Below are 22,596 nucleotides of genomic sequence, written 5' to 3' on the forward strand. Positions count from 1 at the left end.
TTTTCTATCTTCTTGCTTTCACACAAATGACCTCATCTTCCCTCTGCTAGCCAGGTGGCACTTACTGTTTGGAAGGGGGGAAAAAAACGGAAGCTGCCATTCTAGAACCTCAGCAGTGGGGACAAAGGTGAGGGGCTTTCTGGCCGCAGCCCTGCCTCAGGGGACCTGGCACCGCGGCCTGTCTCCCGTGGAGTAACTTTCATGAGCAGCTCCACACTCTGCTCCAAGGCCTTGCCAGAGTCCCTCCAGAATCCCCCATGTTCCTCGAAGGACATAGAATGCGGCCCCGAGACCCTGCTCTTTGGGGTCTCCTGCACCCAGAGAAGCAGAAAGACACTTCTAGTCTCCTCTTTTGGGTACAACAGAGCAATTCTCAGAGACATTCCAATCCTCAGAGGGCCTCATTTCAGTTTTAATTACCGTGTTGTCCGTTGGCTCTCTCCAGAGAGGCTGACAGGCACAGCCACGGCTAGAAGTTCGTGCCCCCCAGCCCTGAGCATCTCCCACTGTTTGTTAGTTAAGGGTCACTCTGCTTGGCCTGTAGGACCCTGAACTCTCAGAACCGTGGAGGTGGAAGGACCCCCAGGGGCCACCTGGTCCCAGCAACTAGCCACTGCCCAGACCTCCCCTGCTGCCTTCCTGACAGAAGTGCTCTCATGATGGCCTCTGTTGACGATGGCTTGTGGCCTCTGTCACACGATGAGATGGGCGGGGGGGGGGGGGGGGCATGGAGGGAGGACGAAGAAGGGGCCAGCAGGTGGAAGTGTTGGGAGGTGCCCCAGATGTGTGACATCCTTAGAATGGATCACCACTTTCCCTTCAGTGCCTTTTTTCCTTCTCAAGGGACCTTTCCCCCCACACGTCTCCTGCTCTCTGAGGTTATACTGAGAAAAATCCACAGAGGTGCCAGTGCAAGGTGTTAAGGCCCACGAGTTTGGCATTTTAACAGAAGCCAGAGCCTCTTGAGAAATGAGGTAACAGCCCAAAGAGGGAAAGTGACCTCCCCAGAGCCACACAGCACGTCCATGGCAAATCTCAGCTAGCACAGGTCTCCTTCCTCCCCTTGCACATCCCCTCCCAGGCTCCATGTGGCTTCCCCGGCAATGGCTGGAGTGCCAGAGGGGGACTCTCAGACCCACCTGGCCAGTCGTGGCGTCACCTTTCGCTACAGCAGCCAGGCTGAACTGGCTTTACTCCTTTTGAAAGGAGAAGCATACACCCTGCTTAAAAACGCCTGCTAATTTTCCTAGAGAAAGTCCACAATTCCTGGAGGATGCCTGGGTGTCCCAGGTGGAATGGCTTTCCCCTCTGGTGTGCTTAAATAACAGAAGCAACATTTGTTGCTGGAAAATATCCATTAGGTTAATGAGATTTTTCTGCCCACGGAGATGAAGCACTTCCCAGTAGTGGGCATGCTGCGGTCGGACACGTCGCGGTGTGAACAAGAACTTCAGAACCGCCATTCCATTCCGCCCACCCACGTGGTAAGCCCCGCGAGTGGAGTGGGCTCATTCATTTTTCTGTCCACTTTGGCCATTTGCTCCCTTGCTGTCTCCTGGAGTCACCTTCCTGTCATTTCCAAAGTCTGTGCATCCCCTGTTAGCACCAAAGCTGCTCTGGAGGCTCCTGGAAGGTCAGCCCTCCCTGCACCTGCCTGGCCTATTCTTAGCAGCTCAGTTTTCCCCAAGTATTGTTTCAGTCATTTATCGTTACCATGTCTTACTCAAGAAACGGACATGAGATGCTATTTATTTACCTACTTCTTCCCGCCCTCCTGAATTGCAGATGAGGTGTGGTGGCAAGGGTGCACGCCTGGGAGGAGGGCACACCAGGCTTGACGCTTGGCTGTCCCCTCCTGGCTGTGTGACGTTGAGTAAGTAGCTTGACCTCTCTGAGCCTGGTTCCACATCTGAAAAATGGGAATACTAGCACCTCTCTCTCCGGGCTGTGGTAAGGAGTGGCAATGATTCATATAAATGACGGGGCACAGTGAGCGACCAGCCCTTAGTTACACTCCTGAACACCTACCGTGATAATCTGCAAACATGCCCCTGTGTTATTAAGCTCTCGGAGGCCAGGTTGTGGAACTGAAGATGGGTTACAGAGGGACTGTCACTTTCTACCTTCTGCACTGCATATTTTCCCAAATCCAATAGGTCTGTATTTCTTTTGTGTGTGTGTGTGCGGCTAAAAATTTATCATATTAGTAATGATTCTCATTATCAAAACTTCCAACAGCAGCATGAATTACTTTCATAATCAAAAAGAAGTATTTTGAAAAAAATTTTGAAAATTTTTGAAAAAATTCACCTCAGTGACTCCATTTTCCACTCTTCTGGTGTTTTTGAGTCTTTGCTGCTCTGTCCACCTTCCAGCTCCGTCTGACCTGTCCAGCCCTGCCTGTCATCACCTCTCCACCCTCACCCCAGCCACGTTCCCCTCCACCCGGGCAAGGTGGAACTGGAGGAAAGGGCTGCCCCTGCTGCCCTCCTCCCAATGCACCCTCACCCCTGCTGAGGCCAGAGCCCCTCATCCTGGCCCCTCACCTGCCCCTACTCTGGGGAGGACCCTGGAGGTTTCCTCAGACCCGGTGCAGAGAGCTCCGCTCGGGTTAGTTCCTGTGGCCGCACTCACAGACGAGCTTGTGGGAACCTGTGGGTTCTAACCAGAGCTGGCTCTTAATTACTCTGCCTTGTTCGCGTTTCTTCCCTTCCCTTCCCTTTACCCCCGTCCTCCACTTCTGGGCTCTAGCGGAGGTCAGTGGGCTCACAGCTCAGAAAGATTCAAAGGTCTCAAGGTGGGCCTGGCAGCTCAAAGCTGCTGAGGTCTATCGCAGACATAGACTCTGTTACTAGGCCTCTGTGGGCTAGCCTGGGCACCTGGCTGCCTTAGACCAGAGAACCTTCCAGATGGGCTGTAGGTAGAAAATGCAGGTGCTGGAAGTGTTTTTCCTGGGCTCTATATGCACCTGCAATGCACATGCTTTGTACAGATCCTAGGCCTCCTGTTTTTGTTTTTGTTTTTGTTTGTTTCGGTGATGGATTGGGCTTTCCCCCAAGCCCTCTGCTCTCCTGTGCCCTGACGCTGTTGACCAGCTGCCTGGCTGGAGTTCACAATAGCAACAAAACAAAAACAGTAATGACTAAACAGTCATCACTGTATCGCCCCACTGAATTTGCAGATTCTATCCATTTTTTCACCGGGGGAAACTGAGGCTCAGGGTGGCTAGGTAACCTTCCCGTGGTCCCTCAGCCCTTAGGGGCGATGCTCAGCAGTACAGTGGCCCCTTCCTCCTCCTCTGCCTGGAGGACACTCCAGCCTGAGCATTGCTGCCTCAAGGGGCTTCCTCTCCCCAGGCTGTATACCTCCTGCCTGGCTCTCCAGCACTGGGCCTGATTTCAGGGGCTCAGCTCTGCCCCCCTGACCTTTCTCTGTCCTTCAAGGACACCAGACTGGAGTGCTCTGGCAAAGTATGGGGTGGCTGCACAGGGCACGTCACCTGCAAATGCCTCCCAGTGCCTGGAAGTCCACAGACACACTCCTCAGCTCCCCACCAACCCGCAGAGGACATATCTGAAGTCCTGAGACAGTGGGGCGGCTCCACAGGGAATGTGAGCTGCAGACCTCAGCAGTTAGAGAGACAGCTGACTGGCGACACGGAGCCTTCATCGCATCTGCCCCTCATCTGCTGTTTAGCACCTGGCACACTGTGGATACTTAATACTAATTAAATTCATAATGAACGTCAAAAAGGCCAGCATGGGGTAAATGTATGCATCTTTGCACAATAGTTCTACAGCGTGATGAATGAGCCATTAATGGTTAATAAGGGATAAATGTGAATGTGGGAAAATCTGATTGCAAAGGAGTTTCCTCTTTCCTCCCCTCCCCAGATTTTTAAATGAAAATGTAGGATAATTTCCCTTTGGTTGTCCTTGTAGTAGGATTTATGATGAAAAGAACAGGGACAAGAACTTTTACGTGCTTCTCCGTATAGACTTGGGCACAAATTTGGAGTGTTTCTCAGTCGGTGAGAACCAGCGCAGAACAGGCCGTGGGGAGTCTTCTCTTCCGGAATGGACAACCAGTGTCCCTTGCAGGAAAGTCCTCTTCTCCAGACCCAGAGCTGATGCCCTGGCATCCGTTTTGGGAGTGTGTCCTGTAAGACAAACTGGGTCAGCTGGGTCAGAGCATGGAGGCCGCTTACTCTTCTCAGTGCACACCAGCCAGCTCTGAGAGTTCAGGACACTCAGCCCTCCTTCCCGTAACAACCCCCTCTGGGCAGCGCCTGGGTGGCTTAGTCGGGGAAGCACCGAACTTTAGCTCAGGTCATGACCGTGTCGGGCTCTGTGCTGACAGCTCAGAGCCTGGAGCCTGCTTCGGATTCTCTGTCTCCCTCTTTCTCTGCCCCTCCTCTGCTCGCACTCTGTCTCTTGTCTGTCTCTCAAAAATAAATAAAAACATTAAAACGAAAAAAAGCAACCCCCTCTGGACGGAAGACCTTGGAGGAAGCACTGTGCCTGGCCTGGGGTCACTGGGCTTGGAGGGAAATCAGAGGGGGTTCATGATTGCTTAGGTAAGTGGGTGACAGTGAATTGCTTGGTGCCCCGAGGGACAAGGTGTGAAGAGCCCAGACAAGAAGCAGGTCACCAAATGCCCACACAGGAGTGGCACTCGGGAGGCCTCAGCCAATGATAGTGTCGTGTGGGAGTGTGGCTCCAGTATGGCTAGATCATTCCAACTTCTCGAGATAAATCAGAAATTGTACTTTGGAGGAAGATATCAGGGCACGTGGCTGGCTCAGTCAGTAGAGCATGTGACTCTTGATCTTGGGATTGTGAGTTCAAGACCCACGTTGGGGGTGGAGATTACCTAGAAATAAAATCTTAAAAAGAAAAAAATATCCACTCTCTTAGCAACTTTAACAAAAAGGAGAAGAAGAAGAAGAAGAAGAAGAAGAAGAAGAAGAAGAAGAAGAGGAGGAGGAAGAAGGGCACCTGGGTGGCTCAGTCAATTAAGCATCTGACTTCAGCTCAGGTCATGATCTTACAGTTCATGGGTTCAAGCCCCTCTTCAAGCTCTGTGCTGACAACTCAGAGCCTGGAGCCTGCTTCAGATTCTCTCTCTCTCTCTCTCTCTCTCTCTCTCTCTCTGCCCCTCTCCCACTCAAGCTCTCTCTATCTCTCAAAAATGAATAAATGTCAAAAAAGAAATTGTATTTCAATTGAATGTCACCATTTTCAAGTGTGAGTTACTAACTTAGAAGATTTAAACTAATATACTTATGGGATGTTTGTCTGGTTTAAACTGTATCTGGAAGGATTCAAGCTAGACAGCAGGAAGAACTTCCTGAGATGGGGATTTTGAGAGCTTGGGAGAAGCATATCATATGGTCCTGCTCCTGCCAGTTTGGAATTGGGGTGACAACCAGGAGTCGCTTATGGAAAGTCATTTCCAAAGGAGTGACAGCAGATCCCACTGCAGAGTGCTGGGGCTGGGAACTGCCTTCATCTCTGTGGCAGAGGCCAGCCCTTTGTCTACTTTGGGATATTCTGGTGCCATCCTATTGGAAGGGAGGAGCAGGGACTGAAGATTCCCCTTAAGGAGGTCCAAAGCACCTGAGCCCATGACCCTCAGCAAATGGTTTTTGCTGACGGATACTCCGAGTCCTGTCTCTGGTCAATATCATGACTGGCCCTGGACGACTCAGCCTCCCGATCCGAAGGCCTTATGTTTTGCTCTTCAAGGGTTCCATTGATCTGATACTTGTTGGTTGCTGTCTTTTAACGAAGGGACGTTTTATCAAAACTCCCAGCCAAGGTGTCTAAAAGTTCTAAAAACGTTCAGCACGTCCAGTTGAAGGCCTACTATGTGCCAGGCACTAGGCTACTTGGAACCACTCAGTCCTGGCCCATGAGAAACTGAGTCTGGCTAGGGAAGAAACACACACACACACACACACACACACACACACAGGGGTTTTATAAGTTAGTTTTATATGTATGGTAAAGGTGTTATTATGTTGAGGCATCTTGACATACTGTTCTCTTACAAGAGAGGACGCCTGGAGCAGGTGTTACCTGAAGGCTTCTCTCCAGCATTGGTTGTCCTCTATCATGACTCAGGGATTTTCACTGAGCATGGGATGGGAATGTGTCTCAGAGATGAGAATGATGTTGGGACTGGGTCCCCACCAGGATGTCAGACCAGGCTAGGACTGGTCCCCAGAGCCATCAGAAGAGAATTGTCCCTCTGTGGCCGATTTAGCCCAGAAGTCCCATAGTGTTTACTCTTGAGACAGCTCCAGGGGACAGGCAGCTGGATGTGGTCTGACTGTCGCAGCTTTGCTTATGGGCACTGAGGGAATGCTGGGGGCCAGCCTACCTCCAGGGCTCTGTGTGATTCTGTTTTCCTCTCATAAAAGGGAATCTTAGTTTTTCTCATTAAAATCTTCTCTCACCTCTGCAGCACCTAAGGAAACCGCAGCTGTTCATTGACTCAGCCACTGTCACCACCGCGTGGAACCTTGACCTACCCACTTTAGTCTTTAGGAATAGTCCCCTTCTTGAATGATACAAACCGGTGAGGAAGTGGAACTCCACTCTCACTTCTGGGAAACAACTTGTCCTACAGTTCTTCTCACATGGCAGTGAGCTTTTACGCACACACTCGAGCCAAATGCCTGGGTTCAAATCCCAGCCCTGCTATGTTCTAGCTGTACGTATGAGCTTGGGCAGGTTGCTCGACCTCTCTGTGCCTGAGTTTCCTTATTTATAAAATTGGTGTAAAAATAACAATACCCACCTCATAGGGCTGTGAAAAGAATTCAGTGAATTTGGGTTTATAATGTGCTTAGAAAAGAGACTTGCACATAGCAAGTGGTAGCTGAGTGTTTGGATTTAAAAGATCCTTCAGTACATTCTCTGGAATTCACAAGTCCCCTTTTTTGCATTTCACAACTAAGCCCTGTCTGCCTTGAAATCCAGGGTGAGACAGGCCTATGCAAATCTGCAGGAAGAGGAGAGAGAACACCCCCCGCCCCGCCCCAGTCCTTGACAGTGACCTCAGGACATAGCCGTGGCCCCATCAAGTGTGCAAAGTCTGGAATCTCCAAAGCCCATTCAGATGCCGGTGCAAGGCCACATGAGCTTCAGTCACCTGTGACTCTGAAGGCTCCTTTGCTCAGTCCATCCTCACTAGCAAGGGTCACGGGGAGTGGAGGAGGGCGTATCGACTCCCAAATATGGGAGAGTGGTGGGCTGGCTTCCCAGCCTCCTCCCCTCTGTTCTTCTCTTGCCTGTTCATCCATTCCTTCCTCTTTGAAGGCAAAAAACACCAAAAAGCAAAAACAAAAACAAAACAAAACAAAACACAGTGCCCAAGGCAGGGGAGAAGGGCCCCAGAGCTCCATGACCTCACAGACCTGGCTTTTCTGCCGGGGTGACTGTGATGTCATGCCCTCCCTCCCTCCCTGGCCACGCAGCCCCTGGGGCCCGCAGGACAGATGCATCAGTTCCATCCCTCCCGTAGACCTTTGTGCACCCATAGCCCCCTTGCAGCCCCCGCTCAGCCCATCTCTGCCCGTAGGGGCTGCTCCTGCCGGTTTAGAATCCAAGTAACAATCAGGAGTCGCTTATGGAAAATCATCCCAATGGAGTGACAGCACGTCCCACTGCTGGGCCTGGGAACTGCCTTCATCTCTGTGGCAGAGGTCCGCTCTTTGTCCACCGGCTCCTGGGCAGAGAAGCAGCTGCGAGAGCCCTCCCTGTTTCCTTAGGTAATGTTGCTGCCCTTCCCTGGGCAACACTTGGGGACCGGCACTTCATAACACACCCAGTGTCCCCCCTGCATCTTCCTAGCTGCCTGGATTTTGGAATTGAATCAGATCGAGACTGGCCTGCAGAGGAGGCCGATCTCCAGACCTCAGTGCAAGAGGGGGTCAGATTTTCCTAGGAAAACTTGCTGCGTTGTATGTGGGTGAATTTAATTTTGACTCCTGCACACCCCATTAGTGCCTTTCATCCCATGATGCCTTGCTCTTTCTTTTCCTTCTCTCTCCTTGTCCCTTGTGTTGGACATGTGATAGGAGTGCAGACATACATGTTTGCAGATTTGTTTATTCATGCAGTGACCATTTCAATGCCTGCCGTGGGCCAGGCAGAACGAGAAGCTCTGAGAGGTGGGGATCCTCCCCTCCAGGGCCGCACCTCCCTCTGCCTGCGGCCCTTGGTCCCTGCCCCCGTTCAGAGATAGCATTTACTCAAGTCTGCCCCCATAGGATGCTAGTGGCAGGAGGCAGTTTGGCAGGATGTATAGAGAGGCTTAAAAATACTGCTATCCAGGGGTGCCTGGCTGGCCATCCTAGCTGGCTCCTCCTCTTCCAGCCAGATTGTTCTTTTTTTTTTTAATTTTTTTTCAACGTTTATTTATTTTTGGGACAGAGAGAGACAGAGCATGAACGGGGGAGGGGCAGAGAGAGAGGGAGACACAGAATCGGAAACAGGCTCCAGGCTCTGAGCCATCAGCCCAGAGCCCGACGCGGGGCTCGAACTCACGGACCGCGAGATCGTGACCTGGCTGAAGTCGGACGCTTAACCGACTGCGCCACCCAGGCGCCCCTAGCCAGATTGTTCTTAAAGCATCCTCAACACCAGTGGCACCTCCACATTCTCCCAACGTGCCCACCCTCCTAGCTGAATCCAGGCTGGACTCGGCCCTTATTCTTTCTACTATAATCTCTGTATCAGTCAGCAAGGCCAGGATGATGCTGCAGTGACAAACAAGTCCCAAATTCCAGTAGCTTCACACATCAGGCGACACTGCTTCTGTCATCTTCCAGCCTTATGGGTCATCTTTTAGGTGATTGAAAATTTTCTGCAGCCTCCTGCCTTGGGGCCTTTGCATCTCGTCTCCCCTCTGTGTGGACTGTTCTTCCCTGCCACTCTCTTCACCTTGCTAACTTACCCATATCCCTCAGGCCTCTGCATAAACATCGCTTCCTCAGGGAAGTTTTCTCCCACCCCCCAGGCCACCCAGGTGCCCCTTCTATGCTCCTGTGATCTTCTGGCCTTTCTTGTGACACTTGTCTCACTTGATTGTCCACTGTCTCCCTCAATGGTGCCTTCACAAGGGCAAGGACGTGTCCGTGTCACTCAGGGCTGTGGCCCCAGCACCTGCACCCTGGTTGCCAACCTAACTACACATGAGATTCATCTGAGGAGCTTTTAAAACATGATGCCCAGGCCCTACCCCAGGCCAGTTGAATCCTAATCACTAGGGTGGGTCCAGACATTAGCAGGTATATTTTTGAAGCACTGTAGGGAATCCTCTGCTCAGTTGGTTGAGCATCTGACTCGATTTCAGCTCAGGTTATGATCCCAGAGTCATGGGATTGAGCCCCGTGTCAGGCTCCATGCTCCATGAGGAGCCTACTTAAGATTATCTCTCCCTTTGCCCCTCTTCCCCCACTCTCTAAAATAAAACAAACAAAAAAACCAGGATGGGAAAGATATTTTCCTAGGTAACAATATGTTAATTTCATATTTCACTTCAGCCAAGCTTTATTATGCACCTTACATGGGGCAGGCTCAGTGCCTGGGAAGGGTATGATTATACCCATTGTACAGACCAGGAAAGTTACTGTAGGTGGGTGGGGCACAAATAAGCAGTAAAGGATTGCAATAAATATTAGCTCCACCATCAGTCAAAAACAAAACCTCCATTACTTTTTAAATCACTGCTTAGGCCTTTCTTCTTTCCTTATTACTCTCTCCTACCTGCCATCCGGTCCCCTTACTTCTAAGTACAGAGGGTTAGGATGACTTATTCTTCATTACCCACAGTTTGCATGTGTTTATTAAAAAGTTTTTATGTTTATTTATTTTATTTTCAGAGAGAGAGAACATGAGTGGGGAGAGGGAGAGGGAGAGGGAGAGAATCCTAAGCAGGTTCCATACTGTCAGCACGGAGCCTGACGTGGGGCTAGATCCCATGACCGTGAGATCGTGACCCGAGCCGAAATCAAGAGTCGGACGCCCAACTGACTGAACCACCCAGGCACCCTGCACGTGTTTATTTAAATGTCAGGAATACCTGGCCATTGTCGGCTGCTACAGATCTCTGAAGCACACACTCCCAGGGGAACTGGTAATGGGTGTCCAGCCCCTGCTGGCAAGCTGTCCACCCTCTGGCAAGCTAAGTTCCTTTCTGGAAAAAGTGTGGTGTACTCTGCATAGAGAAATCCCTGTGCCTGACCACCAAGGCAGCCCTGAGGCAGGGCAGGCAGACGGGCGCCTAAGCCCCATGAGGCTTTGGCTCTGTCCCTGGAGAGTATTTTATGTCATTGTTGAAAACTACGTAGGAGAGCTGAGATGGTCTCAGGTATCAGAAGACAGACACAATTTTGCTTCATCTCAGCACAGCCTTTAAAGGTGGGGTTACAGTGTCACATTACAAATGAGGAAACTGAGGCTCAGAATGGTTAAGTCACTTGCCCAAGATCACACAGCCAGTAAATTGCAGAATCAGAATTTGAACCCAGGTCTTTCATCTTCAAAGCCTGTGTTCTTTCCATTTCCCTCTGGTCAATTTTTTTAATTTCCAAGATCGGACTCTTCCTCTTTTCGGGACACCTGCCTCCTGTCCCTAGAAAAACGTACATACTGTTAGAAGCTTTTCTGGCATGAGCCCACTCCAAATTCGCTTAATTTTGCTTTGTCATGCCTGCCCGGTTCCCCCCGCTGGGAGACCGGGAAGTAGGTCATGGCTACAGGGAGCACATGCTCTGGCTGCTGTGAGGGTGGCCTCTGGTTTCGAGGCTGGGCAAGGGCCAGACCCCAATGCAGCACCACCCTCTGTGGGCCCTGCTCAGGTTTCTCATCCCTGGCCCTGAGAAGTCTTCATGAACCTTCACATCGTTGAGTTTTACATGGAGTATTGCACATTAGCAGGGAAATTGATGGTTCAGGGAAAAATTAACCTTCATTCTCTTGCAGATCTGTGGATGGTTGAGCCTGGCTGATTGTGGAAGGGGTTGGCTCACCCATCACAAGCCACTTTGCAGAATGGTGGTATGAGCTGCTAGGCACCTTGTCACTTCACTTTCCCCTCCTTTATATCACAGAATGATCTTCAGAAATAACCATGAAATGAAATGATAGTAATAATGGCCAGAAAAGAAACAGAAGGAAGAAAATGTTTCTCTGACAGAACTCCATACATATAATTATGCCACAATTACAAAAAAGAAAAGTAAATATTATGGTACCAAATAGGACAAAAAGCACAAGTACTTATTAAACTGTTATTATATCTACGGAGGTTTGATTGTTGGTTGCAGCCTGATATAATGATAATTTATGTAAATCACTGTTCAGTTACTAATAAGTGAATTTTCATGAAAGTGAGACATCTACAGAAGTTGCCTGTAATTTAGCAACCACTAAATCATACCACGGAGGTACTGCTTTACTGCTTAATTTTTTTAGTTTTAAACACGATAACTCAACAATTAAAAAAGAAGACGTTTCCATTTGAAATATATTATTCAGACTCAGTAAAATATATCACGTGTGAGTAAAAGTTGTACTTACCAAGCACAAATATTACACTTGGCAGTTCACACTCAGTGTCGCTCTTTTAAATTTTAAACACAAATAAAAATCTCCATGTGGCCCCACGAAAGGACAGCATTAAAGTAAGTCAGCTCCTAGGCGGCCGAACTACCTTGGTTCATGCTTACAACCTACTTCCTAAATGCAGGAACGTGCTGTCTCACTAAGACTGAAGCCACAAATGGTGCCCGAAGCAAGCTCACAATTCTGAACTGTTAAGAACTTTCTCTTGCAACAACCGTGTGGAGCCAACTCCACATATGTTGGGGCCAATTATGTACCTGGGAGTTCTCCAAGTGACTTCTATGGAGAAAACCAGGTTTCCTAAAGGGTACGTTTTTTTTAAAGTGCTAATGTAAACCTTACATACGTGTTATTAACACTCACCGGCAATGACACCGATTGTTTATAACTTAGAGACCAAGAACACATTTTTGAGGAGGAGTATTTTAGCACAAATACCGTTTAGGATTGTAGGCACATGACGCTCATAAAACCAGGCTGGCTGTTAGTCGGTTTTATTATTGATTTTGGATTCTCTACAGACAGTCCACCCCTTTATTACCTTGCCGTGTGGCAGCCACTTTCTCCACCTCACCCTTGGTCCCCACATTGTACTCCAGCCCCTTGTCCTGGTGGAGCCAAAGGGAGATTATAGAACTTTGCGGACAGTCCTCCTAGGACTGAGGAAACTGAGGCAAAGCCTTGTTTGTTCGGGGAAGATAAGGCCACTTGCCAGATCCCAGGTCCCTTGACCTTCTTCCTGGACAGGAAGAAGCCACTCTGGCTTGAGGGTTCCCTCTCCCAGTGCTCTCAAGTGTATCTGCACCTTAAAATGTCTTCTTGTGGAACTTTTGCTCTGTTATATTTACTGCCTTAAAAAAAAAAAAAAAAAACAAAAACGAATAGATAAACCAGAACAGGTTAGGTTTGAGAAGATTGAAGTGAGCAATGGGTTTGAACTACATTCCTGCGGGTTTTTCTTAGGAGGAATGATCTCTCCAGCCATTCACAATCAATTGACTGAATTCAGAAAAAGGCTTCCATTTGTTGTTTACACTTTGCATTATTGGTTTGTTTCCTTAAAATACAATCATTAGTGGTCATTAGAATATTTAAAAGGAGTGTGTTGGACCTAAATGATGCATGAATTTATTCTTCTTTTCCGAGAGTAGTTTATACTGTGGGTTTTTTTTTTTTTTAATTTTTTTTTTCAACGTTTATTTATTTTTGGGACAGAGAGAGACAGAGCGTGAACGGGGGAGGGGCAGAGAGAGAGGGAGACACAGAATTGGAAACAGGCTCCAGGCTCTGAGCCATCAGCCCAGAGCCCGACACGGGGCTCGAACTCACGGACCGCGAGATCGTGACCTGGCTGAAGTCGGACGCTTAACCGACTGCGCCACCCAGGCGCCCCTATACTGTGGGTTTTAAATTAATTTAAAAGAACACTTTTCTTGGACAGTTGCCCAAACGATACCATCAGCCATACAGTTGAGAGTGTGCCCCCTGCTGGTGCTTCGGTCACTAGACTTTTGCTGGCTGACCGCCATTGGCTAGAAACTGGTCAGCCTAGGAGCAGGCAGGGACTTGAGCATGTGACCACGCTGTTGTAAAGTCATCAGTTCTCTGGAGAATGGAAACCTGCTTTCTGGCACCATGTGCCTCCATCTGCTCTAGGAGGCTGATTTCTTGTCTTCCTTTGCTGTCGACTAGCTGGGTGTCTTTGGGCAACTTGCGTAGCTTCTCTGTTGCCTCATCTGCAGAGTCAAATAACCTTCTTACCAGACAGAAGGTGGACTCTGAGCGGAACGCCTTTTTGAGTTTCTCTCCTCCTAGAAGGACCTCTGATCCTTCAAGCTGTTTAACAACCACAGGTTAATAATTGGGAAAAGCAAAGGGAACACTTCTGTTCAGATAAGCATGCACATTTTTGTCCTCTGGCTGGACAGTGACTGTGGAAGGAACTGCCTGCAGTTACAGCCTTCTAGGGCAGACGTCTCTGGAGAGGGCTGCTGTATCCAGGAGCCTGTCACTGGCATTTGAAAATTGACTGTGGTCGGTCTGCTGACTCTGACAGCTAATGGTGTACTGAGAATTATCCCTCCAAAGAGGCCTTTCCATTGCCTCAGGAGACGCCAGGCATCCCCTCCTGGGTGCTGTGATGCTGCCTCCTCCCTCAGTCCCCACCCCATCTGTTCCCCTCTTCTTCCCTCCCCAAGCCCTCCTTCCCCTCGCAAGGCTTTATGCTGCTGCAACCTTTTCTAATGAGGAAGCTCTGGCCAGGACCTCTTCAAGCTTAATTATGTAACCTGCCACTGCTTCTGGTTCAAGGATCACCCTTGAAAGGCGGTCAGAGGTGGGCACACGGCCAGGGCCAGTTTACTTACCCCCCGGAACTCAGGCAGTGCAGGAATTTGCACTCTGCAAGAATGAGCAGCTCCACTACCAGCCCCGGAACCAAACCTGCAGGAAGAACGCTCTTCATTCCTTGTTAATTTCCAGCAAACAGGACCGTCACAGAGAGAGCTTGTTGGCTGCTCTGGCTGCACAGGGAACTGTTCTCCTGGACGTTGGCTCGGGGCCTTTAGCTGGCGCCTGGCCTTAAGTCTCTCTGATCTGGGCTTCTCCAAAACGTCTTGCCTCTCAACCATCACCCTCTTGACCAGAGGTGCCCCTTTGCCTGGAGATGATCCCTTTGCCTGATAATGACCCTGTCACCACCCTCTCCAGCCAAGAAGAAGGGGTTTGTTGCTCTGGGCCTGCTCTCCTTTCAAGTCTTAGCCCAAGTTCGCCATACTTAGCTCACAGAATCAGACTCTTGGGGGACAAGCCAATCTGCCTTCTCTCTTCTGGTCTGAGACTGTGGTTATCTTTTTGTCTTCCCTCCCAAACCGCATCTGAGAGAGCAGGGAGCACACTGTCCATCCCTTTGTCCAGCCTGGAGCCTCTGCACGTGGTAGGCAGCATTCCGAGAATGGAGTTGCCCATGGAGGTCGCTTTGCTCTGAAACTATCCCTGTGTCGTTCAGTATTTGTATATGTTTCTCCTTGGCCAGACTGAATACACCAAAGGGCAGGAACCACATCTGCTCCTTTTTCTGGGTCTCTGGTGGGGGCTGGTACGTGCCTTCCCCATAATCTGCTTGCTGACCTAGTCCCTGCAGTCCCCCCAGCTGCTCAGCCAAGGCCAGGCCACTGGGGTTGCTCTGTCCTGTTTATATCATCCTCTCCCTGCCTGGCCTGTTCTGCTGTCCATAAGGTATCCTGGGGCCGCCTTCCGTAATGGAGGGCATGTGTGCACAGGCATGGGCATGGTACCCCACCACACACACATACACACAGCCTCTAAGCACAGCATCAGTAATGCATGTGTGCACAGAAAGCTGCTATAAACTTCAGTACACAGCTGACATGCCTCAATCAGCCCCCAAGCCTCCCTCCACGGTGTGGTGATTGACGAGCCTCTCACTTAGGAGCCCATTTCTCTCTGCCTGTTAATAATAGATGCTTCCTACAACCTCAGTGTGGCTGCTTTGATTTAAAAGTGATCTTAACCGAAGAGACTAACGGGTGGGTCTGAACTTGCGCCTTTTAAGCACAAAGCATTACTCTTAATTAACAGGATTCTATCCTTTGATTAGGAAAAGGCCCTCCCCCCCATCACATCATTAGCTACCCACATCTGGACAGCTCCCAAAGCAGACTCCTGTTTTGAACTAAGCCCAGGTGTGTTCGCGGAACACCCAGAACGCTGTGAGAGCCACGAGTGCCATTTCAGCACACAGAATATGCAAGCCTGGGGCTGTGTGGCAATCAGTGTGAGAAGCCCGGAGGGGTGACTCCCACCCCATTTCCTCCCACCTGGGAGAAGAGGTCTCTTCCATACACCTCACCATTCACAGTGGGAAAAGATCCCTCCTCCTACAAGGGCCCACTCCTAGTCTGCAGATACATACGGGGTATGAGAGCACATTGGTTAGCTGTCATCAGTGCAGTTCCTGGGTCAGACTCCCCACCTGATTTATTTCCTTCCTCCACCACAGACCAAGGGGCAATGTACTACTTTGTTTGTGGCCCCTCCAATGGACGGTGCAGAGGCTGGGGCCATAGAAGGGCCAGAGGTGTGGGGAGGAGCTCTCTTGCACCTCTGGCCTGCTCCCCAACTCTGCTGGCATATGGGAGAGAAGGGAGGAGGGGGCCCGGCAGGGCAGGTGGAGAGCCACCATTCTGGGGCTCTCCTGGTGCTCAGTGGGACAGAGCAAGCCCTGTGGGCTTTTTGCATCATTAAGCTTGAGTGGAGGAAGGCCATGCCGTCGAATAGAAACTGATTTGGAGGCAAGCAGACTTCTTCACACCCAGGCTTTGCCACTGTAGCAGGGGGAGCCTCAGACAAGTGCCTTAACCTCTTGGAGATTCAGAGCCGTCAACAATGGCGCTGTTAATACCTACCTCACTGGAGGGTGGGGGAGACCGAGGTGTGGCACGTACTTCAGGGTCTCCCATGATGCCGGCACATGGCAGATGTGCTGTCCCAGTCCATTTCTTTCCTTCCTTTCCCCCAAATCCAGTTGTCGTTAAAGTACCAGTCCATATGAGTGAGCAGACTTACTTGTCTGTTTGCTTCGGTAACTGACTGCTACCAGCGTAGTGCCTTAAACCAACACAGACGTTTATCTGACGGTTCTGGAGGTCAGAAGCCTGACGCAGCTCTCACTGGGCTAAAATCAAGGTGTCGACGGCACTGCACACCTTTCTGGAGAATCTAGGGGAGGTTTGCTTTCTTGCCGTTCCCAGCTCCTGGAGCTGTTTACATTTCTTGGCTCATGGCCCCATCCATCTTCAAAGCTGGTGACGACCAGCTGAGTCTTTCTCATGTCACATGGCTCTGACGCAGACTCTCCTCCCTCCATCTCCCACGTAGAAGGACCCTTGCGATTACACTGGGCCCACCCAGATAATCTAGGGTCAGCGCTCTATTTTAAGCTCAGCTGGGCGACAATCTTAATTCCATCTACCTTCTTACTTCCCTTTTGCCATGTAAAGTTAACAGATCCGTAGGTTCCGGGGGTTAGGACATTGAACTTCTTTGAGAGGCCATTCTTGCCTACCACATTAACTAAAGGCAAATGCATAGTTTTACTTAAGAGAAAAAGATTTAATAATTAATCTTTTCAAACCAGATCTGGAAGACGTGGGGTAAGTATCTTTTTTTTTTAGTTTTTTTAATGTTTATTTATTTTTGAGAGAGAGAGAGAGAGCAGAGGAGGGGCAGAGAGAGAGAAGGAGACACAGAATCTGAAGCAGGCTCCAGGCTCTGAGCTGTCAGCACAGAGCCGATGCAGGGCTCGAACCCATGAACCTCGAGATCATGACCTGAGCCGAAGTTGGTCAGAGTTGGAGTCGGTGGCTTAACTGACTGAGCCACCCAGGTGCCCCTAGGGATAAGTATCTAAATTAGGATACAAATAATCCAAATTATACTTGATAATACCTTTGGTCACATTGTACTTTTTTTTTTTTAACGAGGTTTTTCTAAGTAAAATCAGTTCCGTTTGTATCCTGTTACAACATCTTAACTAATTTTATATTTTTTTCACCTAAAACAAGCCTTTAATCACTGGCTTCAGGTGTTTAGACACTCTTGATCCCTTGGATATTACTTACAAGTGCACATTTCATGGCTCCCTGGAAAATGCTGTCCACACAGTAAGCCACAAGAATGAAAAGGAAATCACAGAGCTGTTTAATCATAAACAGTCTTCTACATGGTTTCTAATTACTCTGCTCTTTGTCTTGAACTGAGAACTGTGGGTGACAGGGTGACAAGTTCTTAGATAATCATATGATGTGGCTTCATCCTGAGCCCCCAGGCACCCAGTGACAGAGCATCTACTCCCAAAATGTCTCCAGGGCCACATGTGAGAAGAGCTGTGGACTTCATGCATGGCCTGCATTGGTGACAGCTTCTCTTGACATGACATGTTCCCTCTGAGCATATTTCGGATTCTGATGTCCTTATCTCTCTTCAGTAAAAAGAAGCAAGTTCAGTGATCTGTACGCAGTGAACTTACCTTGTCGTATTTTCGTTCGTTGTTGGTGTAGCCTGAAGGAATCAGATCATTTCTCTCCTCCCTGACGGGAAACACAGATTGATGTCCTAGAATTGTGACGGGGATTCAAAGAGAACAGTGAAAAGTAAAATCTATGACTTGGGCAAAGATAGCCTGTATAGCAAAGACGTGGTATTTTTTAAGTAAACAGAATAGCATCTGACCTGTAGTATCAAACACATGGGTTTGATGTTATGGAAAACAGTGGTTTTCTATCTTACTTGGGGTATCCTCATTGAAATGTCCCCCTGACTTAGGTTTGTATCCTGGCTTCAGTGCTGACTAGCTGTGTGACCTTGGGCAAGTCACTTCACCTCTCTGTGCCATAGAGGGGCTCTTTCTTTCCATCCTTCTTCCTTCCTTCCTTTCTTTTTTAAAATTTTCTTTAACATTTATTTATTTTTTAGAGAGACAGAGACAGAGTGCCAGCTGGGGAGGGGCAGAGAGGGGGAGACACAGAATCCGAAGCAGGCTCCAGGCTCCGAGCTGTCAGCACAGAGCCCAACGCGGGGCTCGAACTCGCGAGCTGTGAGATCATGACCTGAGCCTAAGTCGGCCACTTAACCGACTGAGCCAGCCAGGCATCCTGAGGGCCTCTTTTTTAAGGTCCATTCCAAGCTTGAGAACCCAGAATTATATGAATCTGTCCTAGCCAAGCAGGGGCTCCCGGACAAATGCCTGGAGAACAAGGTCTGCTTTGGGGGGAGGGGGAGAAGGAACAAAAATAGGAGAGACCTTGATGACAAAGATGACAAACTTAAGGTCATTCCTGGTTAGCCCGACACCCAGCCGACATAGCAGTTATATCCCATTCATTTTGGTCACTTGAGGTTTACAAAGGGGTGGGGGAGATTTTGAGTTCCTTCCCCGATCACGATCACAGGGGAGCATTCTCTCCTGGGGGCTGTCAGAGGTATGGCTGTTAGGGGGCTGGGTGGCCCCTACGAGGGAACAGGCTGGCTGTCAGGTTTGCAAGACAGCATGAGCTGTGAGCTTGGGAAGTGCTAGCAGTTCATGTTGCCCCATCTCCCCCCTCCATCCCACCAACACCCATCTCCCTGCCCCCCACCCTCATTGGTTCGCCAGTTTAGTGAGGACCTTCTCTGGGCCGGGTGTGGGCCAAGCGCTGAAGCCACGGTGGTGAAGAAGGTGGCACGGCCCTCCCACCCTCAGGACATTAACCCTCCTGGACCAGTGCCAAGCAACCAGAGAATCACAACACCGTGCAACAGGCGTTTACTGGGCACACTTGAGGGCGTCTGGCGGAGCCAGGAAGGGCTTCTAGAGCTTGAGTGGGAGTTAGCCAGACGCAGGGGAGGGCAAGTAGAAGAGGGCTTTCCTGGCTGGGAGACGAGCACGCACAAAGGCCCGGACATGAGAGAGAGTGGCGTGGTGAGGGCGGCACATGCCGTTTGACAAAGTGTGCCGTGTGGCCTTAAGTGCACATTCTTTCCTACGTCGGTCTGTGAAGGTACATGGAGGACCTAGCCCGTATACCGAGCACCGCACTAAGAACTGAGCTGTTTACCGTGGTTTAAAAAGACAAGTGCAGGAGTCTCCACCCTCAGAGAACCTCTAATGGGGAGTCTAACGGGGTACAATTAGAGTATGAGGGGACAAGTATGATGGTGAACGCTGGACCAAATGTGGAGTGGAGGGAGGGCAGGGAGGTCATAGGATCCCTACCTGTGTCTCAGGAACGTGGAGGTTTCCAGCTTAATCCCACAGATGTGGGGTCAGGGACATGTGTGGTGAAGGCTTCAGAAGTGAGGGCGTCGTGGTGTTTCCCCTTCCCCAAGACACCGGACGTGTGTGTGTGTGTGTGTGTGTGTGTGTGCACGTGCGTGCACGAGCCCCTCCCCAGCGATCCCTGCCTCTGTCGGCATCTGCACACCCTGAGCTTTGGGAGGACAAGATGGTGAATACAGCCCGGGCCTGATGGCTCGGAGGGCCCATCAGAGGCCCGCCATCCATCTCTGTGGCAAAACAGCCTTCCGGGTGAACAGCCTGTTTCTTCCCATCCATTTTCCCTCCTTTCCCTGCGCGTAGCCAGTTCTGTGTTTTAATGGATGTGACCTTGCGCCTCCCCCGCAAAGGTATCTTCACCTGCCACTCCCTGCTGGCCCACCCACCTGGGGCGGTGCCCTGTGGCCCAGCGTTTTTTCCTGGGCCACCCCTCTGCACTGTGGGGAGCCACAACCCCCGCTCCGACCAAGGCCAGGACCTCTGCTCTTCCCACAGAAGAAGTGAAAGCTTCTGAGATGGTACAAACATTGCAAAGCCACCTCTGTGGTTTGTTTTATCACAGAAAAACTTGCCCCGGGGGTTGGATCTGAGCCAAAGCCAGACTGCCCAGAAGAGAAGAGGTTTGTGTGCAAGCGTCTTAATCTCAGACGGTCCTCGGAGTGAACCACTTTCGAGCCGTTCAGGCCCAGGGCTCCAACTCCCCGCCCACAGCAGAAGGGCATCTGTATTTTTCGATTTAGGAAAAGAAAATAAGCTTAATTTCGAGCCTCTTTTGCAATGTTTTAAAAACATCTTTATTAAGATAATAACTCACAGACCATAAAATTTGCCTATTGAAAGTTACACTTCAGTGGTTTACGGTATTCCTTTAAGATGTTGATGCTGATGGTAATTCCTGAGACCCTGGGAAGACCCAACAGCAGCTCAGATACAGGCAGGGGAGACAGCACTGAGTCACATGAATGCCTCCCGCTTATGACCAACAGGCGTTCAGGGTCTCCCCTTGGCTTACACCCCCAAGGTATGGTGTTTCCTCATTTTCCATGTAGAATTTATTTCCCATTATGTGTCTAAGTTTTTTGTACTTCTTTCTTGCTTCACGCTGATAACATGGAGTCATACGCATTAAGTGCGTACCTCAGGGGCACCCAGGTGGCTTAGTCAGTTACGTGTCTGACTTTGGCTCAGGTCATGATCTCACAGTTCGTGGGTTTGAGCCCTGTGTCAGGCTCTGTGCTGACAGCTCAGAGCCTGCTTGGGATTCTCTCTCTCTCTCTCTCTCTCTCTCTCTCTCTCTCAAAAATAAACATTAAAAAAAAAAGTGTCCCTGAAAGACTACACATCAGCTGTTAGCAAACCCGACCCCTTGGTCTTCCTCCCAGCATTGATTAGCCTTTCCCATCCAGGGGTCCCCACTGGCCCTATAGGCCTTCACCCCTGTCAGGTGCCTTTGGTGGTGCTTCTACGGCCTCAAGTCAGAGCCCCACATGCACATGTCACCCTCAACAGCCTCTGTCTCCGTGATCGATCACAAAGTGGCCCCGATGCCTAGAATCAATGTTAAGTGTCTTCCAGCCTTGCCCGTGGCTGCAGGCAATTCGTGATATTTGAATCGAAGGAGAAGTGCACTGTGGGAAAATCCTTGGCTGTTACAAGGATGGGTTGCATTGCCAAAATGGGATGGTATTTATTGCTTCTTATCAGATTATAAACCTAATATATGTCTATAAAACAGTATAATAAAACACAAATGTAGGGGTGCCTGGGTGGCCCAGTCGGTTAAGCGTCCGACTTCAGCTCAGGTCACCATCGCACAGTTCGTGGGTTTGAGCCGCGCACCAGGCTCGCTGCTGTCAGTGCAGAGCTGGGAGCCTGCTTCAGATTCTGTGTTTCCTTCTCTCTCTGCCCTTCCCCTACTCACGCTCTGTCTCTCAAAAATAAATAAATGTTAAAAAAAAATAAAAAATAAAAAATAAAACACAAATGTAGACCAATGAGAGAAAGTCTCCCTAATTCCACTTCCCTTTCCAGAGAAAACCTCTGTTCAGCACATAGCCTTTAGGACTTCTTGTATGCATATATGTGTGTGTGTGTGTGTGTGTGATTTTTGTTGTTGGTGTTTGTAAAAATTCTGCACAAGCACATTTCTAAAGCTACTTTTTTTTACGTGGTATTACAAGGTGGAATTCTCTCCATGCCTCTGTGTTCCTCTCCCCCATCCCTCTTACAAAGGAGTCAGCTTCATGCAGGGTGCTCCAGGACACGATTTTGGCCCTGTCTCCAGGCGTCACGGGACCAGGGGATGATCTCACTGGGTACGCCATCTGCCCTGGCTGGCCAGAGGCTGCATCGGGAGGGCCAAGGGGGCACCACGTGTCGTTAGATCTAAAGTGGGGTGGGGCTCTGTGCCCTGTGAAGACTGTTTAGTCTGAAAATACAAACAGGATACAGAAAGGTTTGGCTAAATTAATGGGTGATAAGGTTGTCATGATAATAACCATAGGTGGAGCTTACGTAGTGTTGTCCAGGAGCCAGTGATGGTCCTAAGCACCTGACACATTAACTCACTTAAACCCCACATTTTATGGACAAGGCAGTGGAGGCTCTGAGAGGTTGAGTGACTCATCCAAGGCCACCCAGCTGGTAAGTGGCAGCCTGGCCTTAGTGTGTGTGCTTGTGCTTGACGCCCCTGTACCACACTGTCGTTGACTCTGGCCCTGATGCCGTGTCAGGGCACCTTTGTCAAGGGAGGAAGTCAGGGATGGCGCGCCTGCCCAGGTGTGGCATTTCTAGCGTGTGGTTCTTGCACCCTTCTGGGATGGCGCTGAGCTCAGGCTGCTCATTACTGAGGGACAACTGCTAATTAGCAACAGCCTCCCGCCACCTTCCTCTCCCCCGCGTCTTTCAGAGATGTCCTCAGACTCAAGAAGTAGAGATGAAAACATCGTAAAAACGACTGCCTTTCCTCCTTCATTCTTCTCTTGCCTCCCTTTCTTCTCTGTGGCTCCCATCTAATGAAATGTCCCGGCAAACTCCGGCCTCCCACCCCACCCCTGGGCCCTGCTCCCGGCAAGCTGAGACTTGGTGCCGCAGGGGTTCGCACGCCCTCTCTGAGCCTGTCCGTCA

At 49.9% G+C, this 22,596-nt stretch overlaps 1 protein-coding gene and 1 long non-coding RNA gene across 18 annotated transcripts in view; one reads left to right on the forward strand and one right to left on the reverse strand.

Annotated features, from left to right (window-relative positions):
* The window catches only part of MAPT (microtubule associated protein tau), a 101,044-nt gene that overhangs the window by 18,739 nt on the left and 59,709 nt on the right, over positions 1–22,596 (forward strand). The window lies entirely within an intron of this gene.
* LOC147574454 (uncharacterized) lies at positions 3,761–7,439 on the reverse strand. Its single transcript, XR_015244221.1, has 2 exons — positions 7,159–7,439; positions 3,761–4,159 (listed from the first exon to the last, which is right to left on the reverse strand). It is a non-coding gene; the product is annotated as an uncharacterized LOC147574454 (long non-coding RNA).

The sequence above is a fragment of the Puma concolor genome, chromosome E1, assembly GCF_028749965.1.
Source record: "Puma concolor isolate L17-30 chromosome E1, mPumCon1.1.hap2, whole genome shotgun sequence".
NCBI lineage: Eukaryota > Metazoa > Chordata > Mammalia > Carnivora > Felidae > Puma > Puma concolor.